Source organism: Astyanax mexicanus, chromosome 19 (genome assembly GCF_023375975.1).
Source record: "Astyanax mexicanus isolate ESR-SI-001 chromosome 19, AstMex3_surface, whole genome shotgun sequence".
Classification (NCBI taxonomy): Eukaryota; Metazoa; Chordata; class Actinopteri; order Characiformes; family Acestrorhamphidae; genus Astyanax; species Astyanax mexicanus.
In genome coordinates this window covers 17275703-17289642 of record NC_064426.1, presented here as the reverse complement: position 1 = coordinate 17289642, position 13940 = coordinate 17275703, and the positions used below count along the sequence as shown (strand labels likewise).

Below are 13940 nucleotides of genomic sequence, written 5' to 3'. Positions count from 1 at the left end.
CAGCTAGCGGAGCAGCATCGCTGCAGATTACTCCAGGCCTCGTGCTCACGTACACTATATATGGACATGTTTATGGACACCCTATCTAATGAATTCATTCAGCTACAGAAAGTTGCGCCCGCTGCTGACACTGATGTGCGAATTCACACACATAACTTTTCTATTTCTGCTGAACGATGGAAATGACTAATATCACAAGAAAAGGTAATCAGTAATGCCATAGTTACAGTTGCAAGTAAAAGTATGCGAAACCTTTGTGATTACTTGGATTTCTGCATAAATTGTTCATTAAATGTGTTCTGATCTTCATCTCAGTCACAACAACAGATAAACACAGTCTGCTTAAAGTAATACCACACAATAAATTATATGTTTGCATGGTTTTATTGAACACAACATGTTAACATTGACAGGATTTGGGGGGGGGGGGGGTGTATATTCACTAAATTCACTAAAAGTATTCATTAAAAGTAACTAATAACTTTATGGATTACTTGATTTTAAAAGTAATGTAAACTTATTTTCAAGTAATTTTATAAGTTACTTTCAGTAGCTGCTGAAATAACAACAGACCAAAATAACAACAGGCTAGCAAGCTAACAAGCTAACAGCCAAAACTAGCACTCGGGGTGAACACACACACATTCACACAGGGAGCCCCCCCCCCCCCCCCCCACCACACACACACACACACCCATGCCTCCGCTGCGACTCCAAACGTTTCTTCAAATTTGACGTTGTGTTTTTGAAGCTAGGTAGCTCTTTGTCTCCAGCACAACCAACAACCAGTGAACAACCAACCTTGATATTGATCATCTTCAACTGATACAAGCTCAGTGTTTGTGTGTGTGTGTAAGGTGAAGAGAGAGGGGGGCTCACTGTGTGAATGTCTGTGAGTGTGTGTGTTCAGCACAAGTGCTAGTTGTAGCCTGTTAGCTTGTTAGCTCGCTAGCCTATTGTGATTTTGGCGTGGTTGCGGCCGACAGTAACCATTGTAAGTTCCAGCAATAAATTTATCCTGATTACTGCCTTTCGTTGGTGGTCGCGATGTTCAGGGGAGCTAGTTTCCACCATAGCTTTTCGGGGCCAGAACAAGCTTAACTTTTCTTTTCGCCTGTTCTTTTCATTGTTGATTTCTGGAGAAACAATACATTTGTTCATATAATGTATTTGGTGATTTATATATCAATATTTAAAAAAATACACACACAAACAGTTTTACCAGCAGGAGCACTACTCTTACCCATATTACCCTCTGACTCTACACACCCCAGTCACTTCCTGTTCCAACCTCTGCCATCCGGAATGAGGTACAGGAACAGAAGACTTGCTCTACCTCTACACACTATACCAGTCATATCAGTATAATGATAATAAAGTTGAATTAAACTGAATATTCTGTATACAGTAAAACTGTATATTTATCACCAGAATTCTTAATTGAAATATTGTTATGATTTGCTTTTAAATAATTTAAATCACTTTATTTTACAGTGCTCTCATTTCAGTATAATGCACATTTATATAACAAAAAATAACTGCAGAATAAAGAGTAATAGCATGGGATTTTTTAGTTTGTTACAGATGTGTAACTACATATCATAAGCTTTGTTATTTTAATGTGTAATTAAGCAAATGTAAAAAGCTGTGGAATCCTCATAAGCTATGACACATTTCTCTGATTATAGATCAAAAATCCTTAGCTTGTTACATTTGCCTGATTATAGATTGGAATTCTACAATCTGTTTAAATTCTATTGTGTTTTCTTAACTTGTTACACTTGTTGTCTAATCAAATGGAATTACATAACAATGTTAGATTTGTGTAATTTTACATCAGAATTTCACCATTTGCTACATCTGTGTATTTCCAGACAGGAGTTCCCCAAATGTGTACTAGGGGTGTAGTGGTACCTATATTCTTTGTAAAAGGTCACGGTACTGGGGTCACGGTTCGGTTCACACAAACACAAGCAGAATACACGGAACAGGCATTCTGTATGAGACTTGTGGAACCAATGAACCTGGAGCACACAAGCAGGGAGCGTGCGCAGAAACGCAGGTGATTCAAACTGTCCACACACCGTCGCTGCGCTGCCATAGGAAATGAATGGCTGCTTTCCAGTGTGAACGCAGGGTTAGGCGCTCATACTCACTCTGTCTCTTTCTCTTTCGCCTGCGTGCCCTCCCTCTCTTTCTCTCTCTCTCTCTCTCTATCTCTCACTCTCTCCAGTAATATGCTTAGGAAAAAATATTTGTAGTTTAAGTAATGCTGTTGTTTTTGTTCTTAATAAAGCACCACAATCATGCTCATTGTTTGTTTCTTTCAACAAGATCTCTCATGATGACAGTAGGAGAGAACCCTGGTTTCAAGCATTTAATAGTAAAAGTGCTCAAGCCCCATTACATCATTCCATCCCAAAAAACAAAACAAGATTATAATGAAGATTCATTGTTAATATGAATTTAATAAAGGTGAGGCTATACAGAATGCCAAGCCTCTTTATTTTTAACACCAACTATACCGAAAACATACCGTGAAATTTCTGTTCCGTTACACCCCTAATGTGTACATTTATCTAATTACACATTGTAATTACATACTGGAAACAAACTGTAATATTTACACTAACGTAATTACAATTGTAACTTGTTACATGTACATAATTATATTTCAGAATTCCACAAAATGTTACAATTATATACTGATCTACTTGAATTGCACAACAAATTACAATTGTTTATTTGCATTTGTTACATGCATGATCAGATATTGGAATCACATTAGACTGCATGCATGTATTGTAAATGTAGTAGAACACAGAACATACTGACATCATGATTTTTTAAACTTGCGTTGACTAACACCGAATAATCGATCGTTACAAAGTCGGATAAGTTCAAACTTTTTTATAGGCTGTGTACGTATCCACACACACACACACACACACACACACACAGCTCGGTCTTGACGGAGGTTTGTCTTTGAACTCTGCTCTCTCACTATCTGCCAGCTCAGTGAAAGGAAATTAGCATGCACCCTTAATCAGCCTCCCACTGGTGCGAATGTGCTGATATGCAGGGTCATGCTAATCAGGTGCTTCAGCCTGCAGAACCATTGATTCTACTCTACAAACACTTATTATTACTGCCCACTGCCTTGCCCACCACACACACACACACACACACACACTCAGACACACACACACACACACACACACACACACACACACACACATAAACCCTACTACTAATACAAATCATCATGGTCAAGTGTATTAGCCATTGGTAAATTATTTATTATTAGTAATCACAATAAAGAACCAAAAAAAGAATTTGTATGAATAAATCTGTGATATTCTGCACTGCTCTTTTTACACCAAATAATTCATTAATTTCAGATGCCGCCTCTGTACGTATCTTTCAGTTCGTCTACAAAAACGTGTACAAGTGTCAATGGGTGGTCTAATTTCAGTATAACAAGCACTTTTATTACAAAAAACTTGCTGAATAAAGAGTAATGACATGGCATTTTTCACTTTCATAAGCTCGTTTTTTTTTTATCTGTAATTAAGCAAATGTAAATAGCACATGGTATATTATTTATTGTAACTAATCACAATAAGGTACCAAAAAAAAATTACATTAATAAATCTATGATTTTCAATTTCAGAAAGGGTTTATAAATGGTTTACAATTAGTTTATTAATGGTTACTAATGGTTACACATACAGTTGTGGTCAAAAGTTTACATACACTTGTAAAAAAACATAATGTTATGGCTGTCTTGAGTTTTCAATAAGTTCTACAACTCTTATTTTTCTGTGATAGAGTGATCGGAACACATACATGTTTGTCACAAAAAACAGTCATAAAATTTGGTTCTTTCATAAATTTATTATGGGTCTGCTGAAAATGTCACCAAATCTGCTGGGTCAAAAATATACATACAGCAACAAAATTTGTCAATTTTGGTGATGTAGCGAGTTGTGTCAATCAAATTAGCTTCATGTCATGGCCTCTTCACTTCTTGTAAGTGATTCTGATTGACTACAGCTGTTGACTTCTCATGAGCCCATTTAAATAGGGCTCATTTGACCCAGTGATTAGACTCAGCTACAAAAGCTACAATGGGAAAGTCAAAGGAACTCAGTGTGGATCTGAAAAAGCGAATTATTGACTTGAACAAGTCAGGGAAGTCACTTGGAGCCATTTCAAAGCAGCTACAGGTCCCAAGAGCAACTGTGCAGACAATTATACGCAAGTATAAAGTGCATGGAACAGTTGTGTCACTGCCACGATCAGGAAGAAAACGCAAGCTATCACATGCTGCCGAGAGGAGATTGGTCAGGATGGTCAAGAGTCAACCAAGAATCACCAAGAAGCAGGTCTGCAAGGATTTGGAAGCTGATGGAACACAGGTGTCAGTCTCCACAGTCAAGCGTGTTTTACATCGCCATGGACTGAGAGGCTGCCGTGCAAGAAAGAAGCCCTTGCTCCAGAAAAGGCACCTTAAGACTCGGCTGAAGTTTGCTGCTGATCACATGGACAAAGATAAAACCTTCTGGAGGAAAGTTCTCTGGTCAGACGAAACAAAAATTGAGCTGTTTGGCCACAACACCCAGCAATATGTTTGGAGGAGAAAAGGTGAGGCCTTTAATCCCAGGAACACCATGCCTACTGTCAAGCATGGTGGTGGTAGTATTATGCTCTGGGGATGTTTTGCTGCCAGTGGAACTGGTTCTTTGCAGAAAGTAAATGGGATAATGAAGAAGGAGGATTACCTCCAAATTCTGCAGGAAAACTTAAAACCATCAGCCCGAAGGTTGGGTCTTGGGCGCAGTTGGGTGTTCCAACAAGACAATGACCCAAAACACACATCAAAAGTGGTAAAGGAATGGCTAAACCAGGCTAGAATTAAGGTTTTAGAATGGCCTTCCCAAAGTCCTGACTTAAACCCCATTGAGAACATGTGGACAGTGCTAAAGAAACGGGTTCATGCAAGAAAACCATCACATTTAGCTGAACTGCACCAATTCTGTCAAGAAGAGTGGTCAAACATTCGACCTGAAGCTTGCCAGGAGCTTGTGGATGGCTACCAAAAGCGCCTAGTTGCCGTGAAAATGGCCAAGGGACATGTAACCAAATACTAATGTTGCTGTATGTATATTTTTGACCCAGCAGATTTGGTGACATTTTCAGCAGACCCATAATAAATTTATGAAAGAACCAAATTTTATGACTGTTTTTTGTGACAAACATGTATGTGTTCCGATCACTCTATCACAGAAAAATAAGAGTTGTAGAACTTATTGAAAACTCAAGACAGCCATAACATTATGTTTTTTTACAAGTGTATGTAAACTTTTGACCACAACTGTACGTAGAAAGAGCAACAATATAGATGGCTGTGAGTTCACAATTTGGCAAACAACAGGTCATTGTTGCCCTTTCTACATATGTGTTATAACTGATTATTAATGATTTTTATCATTGGAGCTTTAATGCAAAGTACTGAAAACAGCCACCGAATGTTTTGAGACCTTATGATATTTGATAGTACCGAGACAAATTTTAGTCGGTGCCTTTTTGGTGTCAAATTTTGATACCCAGCCCTAGTAAAGCCTAAATTTTACTCAACACAATCACAGCATAACTGGCTGTACTCAAACAACTCCACACACACACACACACAGGCCTGTAGAGTGTAATCACAGTGTAAGCTCAATTCCCTGCAGTGACCTGACAGTGAGTAACCAGACGATTACTGTGCGGTCGTTTTCAGCTACTCCCATGTTCGTAAAATTCCCTGTCCTGCAACCGTGTCCTGAGCAGGTTCTTCACTCTGTTCTCTAAACGACATTAAAGCTTCTGTTGACTAATGGCACTCCTGTACGATCAAACAGGTGACGTCAGCCACAGTGACCAGCAAACAGAATCCACTGCAGCAGAGCGAGACGGCCCAGAGAGGCTTTAAATCAGCCCGGACTGCAATCAGAGCACAGTGCTGGTGATTACACACACACCAATGCATCTTCTTACATTTCTTTTAGAGATGCTGTGGCCAGCTGGATTGCCAGATCTATCCACGATTGAGAATATTTGGGAAGTTATTAAACACATTATGAGCACTGAATATTCAAGATGCATGGAATCTAATGTTATTGAACACCATTAGGAACCTCTCCAACTCCACGCTGAAAAATTACGGGCCCTATTTTAGCGAGCTATAGGCAAGCCATCAACCATGAACCATGCGGCTTGTTCTAAGGCATGTCAGTATGTGTTTGTTATTGTAAGAACAGAAAAAATACCGCTTGTGCACCTCGAAGTCCACTAAAGACACTTTCTTTTTCTGTTTATTAATCATACGTATGTTTTGAGTGTAAGATGAAATAAACCAATCACTTCCCATTTGCTTTAAACGCCAGGTACGCTCTGACTTTGGCATGCTAGTATTTTAACAGCGAAGCTCTTCTGCGCTTCCGCCGACAAGATAGCAATACGCCAGAAATTTACACACCTAACTTCCAAACCACCACAAACCACGCATCACTGTGTTACACACAACTTCACAAATGCACAATGTGTAGCCCAATAAATATTACCCACGTCACTGTGCATTTGTTAACGTTTATTGTTCCTGGTAACAACAATTTTTGCAACTATTGTAATATGTTATAGGCGAAGCAATGCTGGATTATGATATGTGGGCACTGACTTGGTTTGTGTGTGTATGAATGTGCGTGTTCATGCCCGCTGCCCCAGGCTTCAGTGCTATGTGCTCCTCCCCCCATAGGCCTGGTAGTGGATGATCATGAAATGTAATAAAAGTGTGTGTGTGTATGTGTGTGTGTGTAAGGAGGGGCTGTCTGGCAGTGCAGTGTGGCTTCTACAGTCTAATAAACTGCAAAAACAGGGTCTCCCTTCCTCTCACACAAGCTCAGCCTAGGTCCACTGATTTTATTGCTCAGTACTGTGCTATATACGTGTGTGTGTGTGTGTGTGTGTGTGTGTGTATTCCTATATTATGTTCTCTGTGAGATGAACATAACCCGTGAGCTGCACTGAAAAATCTAATATAATTAAGATATTGAGATTACATTTAGGATTAGGTATAAATTGTAAACGAATTATGATTTTATTAGGTTAAGGTAAATAATGGATATGGTAAAAGTTTAAGCATAGGTTTAAGATTAGGTTTACGGCAAAAATGGATATGGCAAAATTTTGGGCTAAATTTGTTTAGGATTAAGATTAGGTTTAGGGTTTGGGGTAAAGTTATGCTTAAGATTAAGGTTGGGTTTAGGGGTAGAATAAGCTTTAGGGTTAATCTTAGAATTAGGGTTTGGAGTAATTTGGTTGCTATGATTATGATTATAATTACAGTAAGGCTTAAGGTTAAGGTTGAGTTTAGGGTTAGAGTAAGCTTTAGGGTTAAGGTTGGGTTTAGGGTTAGAGTAAGCTTTAGGGTTAAGGTTGGGTTTAGGGTTTGGAGATATATGGTGATTGGTATGGTTATGTTTATGATTAGAGTTAGGCTTAAGGTTAAGGTTGGGTTTAGGGTTTGGAGATATGTGGTGATTGGTATGGTTATGTTTATGATTAGAGTTAGACTTAAGGTTAAGGTTGGGTTTAGGGTTAGAGTAAGTTTTAGGGTTAAGTTTAGAATAAGAGTTTTTGGGGTAACATGGTGGTTGCTATGGTAATTATTATGATGAGAGATAGGTTTAGGGTTAAGGTTGGGTTTAGGGGTAGGATAAGCTTTAGGGTTAATCTTAGAATTAGGGTTTGCAGTAATTTGGTTGCTATGATTATGATTATAATTACAGTAAGGCTTAAGGTTAAGGTTGGGTTTAGGGGTAGAATAAGCTTTAGGGTTAATCTTAGAATTAGGGTTTGGGGTAACATGGTGGTTGCTATGGTTGTGATTAGAGTTAGGCTTAGGGTTACGATTGGATTTAGGGTTAGAGTAAGCTTTAGGGTTAAAGTTTGGTTTAGGGTTAGAGTTAGAGTAAGCTTTAGGGTTTGGATTGGATTTATGGTTTGGGGTAATATGGTTGCTATGGTTATGATTATGATTAGAGTTAAGCTTAGGCTTAAGGTTGAGTTTAGGGTTAGAGTAAGCTTTAGGGTTAAGGTCAGAATTAGGGTTTGGAGAAATATGGTTGCTATGATTATGATTATAATTACAGTAAGGCTTAAGGTTAAAGCTCACCTTCCGCGAAAATCCGATTTTTCTTGTTTTTTGTGGAATACAGTAGGTCTCTCCGAGTTGAATGTGTACACCTGCACATTAAACTGTTTTGCAGCCCCCATTGTCTGCAGGAGCTAAGCAAAGAAATCCCCCCTCCCCCCCTCCGAAAAACGGGTGAATTTTGAATTATCTTTCTGCCTACGTAGGCAGAAACTCACAGACCAGCCCACCTTGGCTCGAGAAACTCCCAGAGGCGGAGCTGAAGCGACGCAACATCACCGCTCATCAGTTAGGAGGTGGGAGGCAGTGAGCGGCAGAGCGGTGGAGGGGCGTCGCAGTGCTCCTAGCCAATCAGAGGAGAGATATTTTCATGCTGTTTGCATGTATGAATATTCATGAGCAAAGCTGGAATCCGGTCATTTTGGACACACCCCTAAAACAGTCCATTAAAAAAGAGCTATACAGAGACACCTGAGCACTTTTTTTTTACAAAAACGGCTCACATGTCATTCATTCATACTAGAGACCACAACTAGACATTTTAAAATGAAAGAAAAAACGACGGAAGGTGACCTTTAAGGTTGGGTTTAGGGGTAGAGTAAGCTTTAGGGTTAAGTTTAGAATAAGGGTTTGGGGTAACATGGTGGTTGCAATGGTAATTATTATGATGAGAGATAGGTTCAGGGTTAAGGTTGGGTTTAGGGTTAGAGTAACCTTTAGGGTTAAATTTAGAATTAGAGTTTGTGGTAACATGGTGGTTGCTATGGTAATTATTACGATGAGAGATTTTAGGGTTTAGGGTTGCATTTAGGGTTAGAGTAAGCTTTAGGGTAAAGTTTAGAATTAGGGTTTGGGGTAATATGATGGTTGTTATGATTATGATTAGAGTTAGGCTTAGGGTTACGGTTGGGTTTAGGGTTAGAGTAAGTTTTGGGTTAAGGCTGGGTTTAGGGTTTGGGGTAATATGGTGGTTGCTATGGTTATGATTATGATTAGAGTTAGGCTTAGGCTTAAGGTTGAGTTTAGGGTTAGAGTAAGCTTTAGGGTTAAGGTCAAAATTAGGGTTTGGAGTAATATGGTTGCTATGATTATGATTATAATTACAGTAAGGCTTAAGGTTAAGGTTGGGTTTAGGGTTAGAGTAAGCTTTAGGGTCAAGTTTAGAATTAGGGTTTGGGGTAATATGGTGGTTGCTATGGTAATTATGATGATGAGAGATAGGTTTATGGTTCAGGTTGTGTTTAGGGTTAGAGTAAGCTTTAGGGTTAAGGTCAGAATTAGGGTTTGGGGAAGTATGGCGGTTGCTATGGTGATGATTATGATTAGAGTTAGGATTAGCGTTAAGGTTGGTTTAAGGTTAGGGTTAGAGTCAGCTTTAAGGTTAAGGTTAGAATATGGCTTTGAATATTATGGTTATGATTATGATTAGAGTTAGACTAAGGATTAAGGTCGGGTTTAGGGTAAGGGTTAGAGTAAGCTTTAGGGTTAAAATATTGTTTGGGTGTTATGGTTAAGATTATGATTAGAGTTTGGCTTAGGTTTACGGTTGGGTTTAAGGTTAGGGTTAAAGTAAGCTTTAGGGTTAAGGTTAGAGTTAGGGTTTGTATTTATTTATTATCATGTCTAAAATGCACTTAACCACCTGGATGAAATTATATTGGCTATTCTAAAGATACCCTGAATCATTTCCAAAACAACTCTAACTAATTCACTGAATCATTACCTATAAAACAGTGTTTTACTACTGTGTGTGTGTGCTGTGTGTATTACAGTGAATATGAGCTGCAATAGAAACACACACACACACACATGCACACAGTTACATCAGTTACATAACACACTGAAGCCTTCTGAAGCTTCAGTGAGTTTTTAGATCATACAGGGTCAAATCTACCACTGTACTACTGCAAAGAGACAGAGAGAGAGAGAGAGAAAGAGAGAGAGAGAGTTTTACAGTATTTGTAAAAGCAACAACTGATTTTTCTGTAATCTTGTATCCTGCATCATCTAAACCTAATATTAACCCTAACCAGACATTAACCCTTAATCTAAACTTAACCTTACTCAACCTTAACCCTGACTCTAAGACTAAACCTAACCATAATTTTAAAATTGATTGTAATAACCCTTAAACTGAACTTGTTACTGTAACCATATTAACCCTGATCCCAAATATTTATCCTAAACCTTAGCCTTAACCTTAGTCCCAAACGTAACTATAATCTTTACACCATTAACTCTAATTACCCTGAATCACAATTTAATAAAAAAAAAATAAACATAACCATAGAAGCCATAAACATGGCCATATTAACTCTATTCTTAACCATAACCCCTAAACTCTGGCCTTAACATCAACAATCTTAACTTTAAACCACAACACAGTTTGAAAATCTGGAGTTAAACAAAAAAGTGTTAAATTGTGTTAAATTAAGTTTATTCTTATTGAGTTGAGGGGCATGACTGAACTCACTTGGAGTTGGTTTATCTTTACTGTTTCGTGCCACAGCAACATTTAACGTCAGCATGTGAGAGCGCCATTTTACTTTTGCGGACTTCATGTATTAAATTAATATATTATCCACATTACTTCTAATTATGTTTGTATAACCAAATTTCAAGTAAGTTAAACAGCTAAGAGTAAGTGTAATTGTAAATAGTTTTCAGTGTTGGAGTTACTTGACAGGGTTAAATATTTCAGCGTTAAACCAAACGTTCAGCATCATTTATTTGCATAATGAGCGTGTCCCCCAATCCTAGCTTACCATCAGTGTAAAGTGTTGACCACCAGGGCTACCTTCCATTGGATATCCTATTATATTTTATATAATGGTTGTTTGCCTAGCCAGCGTGTTGTAGGCTATAAGAGCAAGCTACTGTAAAGTGTAAATATACACTATATATAAAATACTTATAAAGTATGACATTTTTGTTGTAATCTGTAATGATGCCATTTGTTGTCATTTTCTCCTAAACATTCCTAGGTTTTAAAATATTATGTTATGTTTTTTTTTATAATATTAGTTTAATTACACACATTTTTGCATTAATTGTTAACACTGTGAAGGAGTTTATGTTAAAATTAACTCCAGCTGAGAGCTGTATTTTACTCTAGATGGGAAAAGTATTTTAACTCCCACAACAGTTCAGATTTAGCTCCTGAACATAGTTAAAAAAAACTCCCAGGAAACAGTTACTTTAACTCTGTCATAAAGTGTATTCTATATACACTTAAAATGAGCTGATATTAACTCTCAGAGAGTTTATTCCAAAAAACAGAATTTGCTCTGTACTCAGAATGTTGTTTTAAACACTCAAAGGACTTGATTATTGAGAATTTTAATAATAACACTCCTGCGCCGCCTCTTTTTATTTAGTACGTGTTTAGAAACACTGTATGCAAATGAGGCGTTCCAGTAAAGTCTGTCCTCTGAGACTGAGTGAGTGCAGGGTGTTAAATGAGGTCGAGTGTTAAACTGTGCTGAGCGGTGGCTCTGATCCGGAGCGTTATTTACACTCTCACACTCTTTCTGGTAGTGGTGGGGGGTGTTGGGTGCTGGATACGTCTGATTGGCTGAACTATCGCTTTAAAAAGTGTCCTAAATGGCCCTGTGTGATTTTGCTTGGTCTGTGTTTCTGCCACATAGTTCCACAGTCAGGGTCCAAAAGTACCGGAGTGAGGAAGTCTGAGAGGACAAGACGCAGACAGACGGAGAGAGAGAGAGAGAGACTCAGAGAGAAAGAGCGAGAGAGAGAGAGAGAGAGAGAGGCCTGACCTATATAGGAAAGAGGCTGAAATATTTATGGATATGAGTGTCCTAATTCAGGAGCCATTGGGAGCATTGCAGCCTTTTTGTCCAATTGCAGCAAAGGAAAAGGACACACACACACATATAGGGTCGGAGGTTTACAGTGACACTCTTGTCTATTAAAACCAGTCAACTTCAGGACTTTGGGTTCAGCAGCCCAAGACTTGTACTATCTTAAAGAGGTCAAACATTAAAAATAAAAAATAAACTTTATGATTTCCAGTTTCTTCACCTCTAACCCCAATCAGACAACACAAGTTTCAATGGTCAGGGTTTGCATGACTACCTAGAAAAGTGCATTTCCTGAAGAAACGCTGGATAGTTGAGCTAACATGCTAACATCAATCGCTAATGTATCCCAGTGGGTTACTTAACTGTGGCTAAGTAATTTATATGATGTTACTCTACTCTACTCTACTGTATGTCTTGTTTTTGCTATGGTGTAGCCAAGTGGTAGCTAATGTGTCCAAAGTGGTGTTTTTGGCTTTGGTGTTGCTGGCTGGTTGCAAAAGTGTTGCTAGGTGGTTGCTAAAGTTTTGCTATGTTAATCCATGATTGCTGATGTGATGTATTTACTGTAAATTTGGTGTAATTTTAATATAATAATGTTACTGGGGAGAGAACTAAGGTTAGCAGTGAGCTAGCTAACTTTAGCGGCAAGCTAGCTAGGTTACCAGGGAGAGAACTAAGATTATCGGAAAGCTAGCTAATGTTAGCTGCGAGCTAGATAACATATTAATGTTAGTGGTGAGCTAGCTAACATATTAATGTTTATGGCGAACTAGCTAATGTTACCAGGGAGAGACCTAAGTTTAACAGAGAGCTGGCCAACATACTAACGTTAGCAGAGCACTAGCTAATAAACTAACGTTAGCGCTGCACAATCTAATTTACTAATGTTAGCGGTGAGTTAGTTAACATGCTAACATTAGCGGTAAGTTAGCTAACATACTAACAATAGAGGCAAACTAGCTAATGTTACCAGGGAGAGACCTAAGATTAACAGAGAGTTAGCTAACATACTAACAATAGCAGCGCGCTAGCTAACATACTAACATTAGCGGTGCACAAGCTAATTTACTATTGTTAGCGGTGAGTTAGCTAACATACTAACATTAGCAGTGAGTTAGCTAACATACTAATGTTAGTGGCAAGTTAGCTACATTACCAAGGAGAGAACTAACGTTAGCTGCGAGCTAGCCAGTATGCTAACATACTAACCTTAGCAGTGAGCTAGCTAACTGGAAGGTCAAAAAATGTCTTGACTAAAACTATAATAAATAACAAATCATTTTAAGCTGCATTTTACAACTGTGGTTTGGAGGTCTTTAAAAGGTCTTAAAAAGCATTAAATTTGAATTTTAAAATGATGCAAAACCCCTGTGATCCAAACAACACTCAAGTTCAAGCTCAAGCTGGTCCAGGTAACAGAATACTCAAGTACTTGAGTATGTTTACACATCCTAGTTGCATTCCTGTGAGTGTCTAGGTCCTCAAAGACACAAAAAAGCCTCTCATGCATTGTTTGTTTGACACTCGTTTCACTGGTTTACTTGCAACAGCGAAAAAAGAGCAAAAATCAATGCTGTTTGTGAGGGAATCCCTGTGCTGTTATCACACCCGCTTAAGAAGAGCTGGACAAACCTGCTGCTGGACAGCAAAAAAACAGAGAGAACACACGAGAGGAGGAAAGAATAGAGGAGCTGAAAATACCAGATAAATGAACAATAAGACAAAAGAATAGTCAATAATCTATACTCACTGTCCATTTTATCATCTCCACTGAGCATATAGGAGCATTTGCATTAAGGCACACTATACAACATTGTTTAGTTAATCAATGTGCTTAATACTATTTTAGATGATAAAATGGGTAAAAATGGGTAGTTTGTGGGGGAAAGAACATGTTTGCAGGTTCAGGAGCTCTTGGCCCA

The 13940-nt window shown here is 38.3% G+C and overlaps 1 protein-coding gene across 1 annotated transcript in view; it reads right to left on the bottom strand.

Moving 5' to 3' along the window:
- Positions 1-13940, bottom strand: part of cacng2a (calcium channel, voltage-dependent, gamma subunit 2a) — a 119937-nt gene that overhangs the window by 20394 nt on the left and 85603 nt on the right. The gene's annotated exons all lie outside the window — the stretch shown is intronic.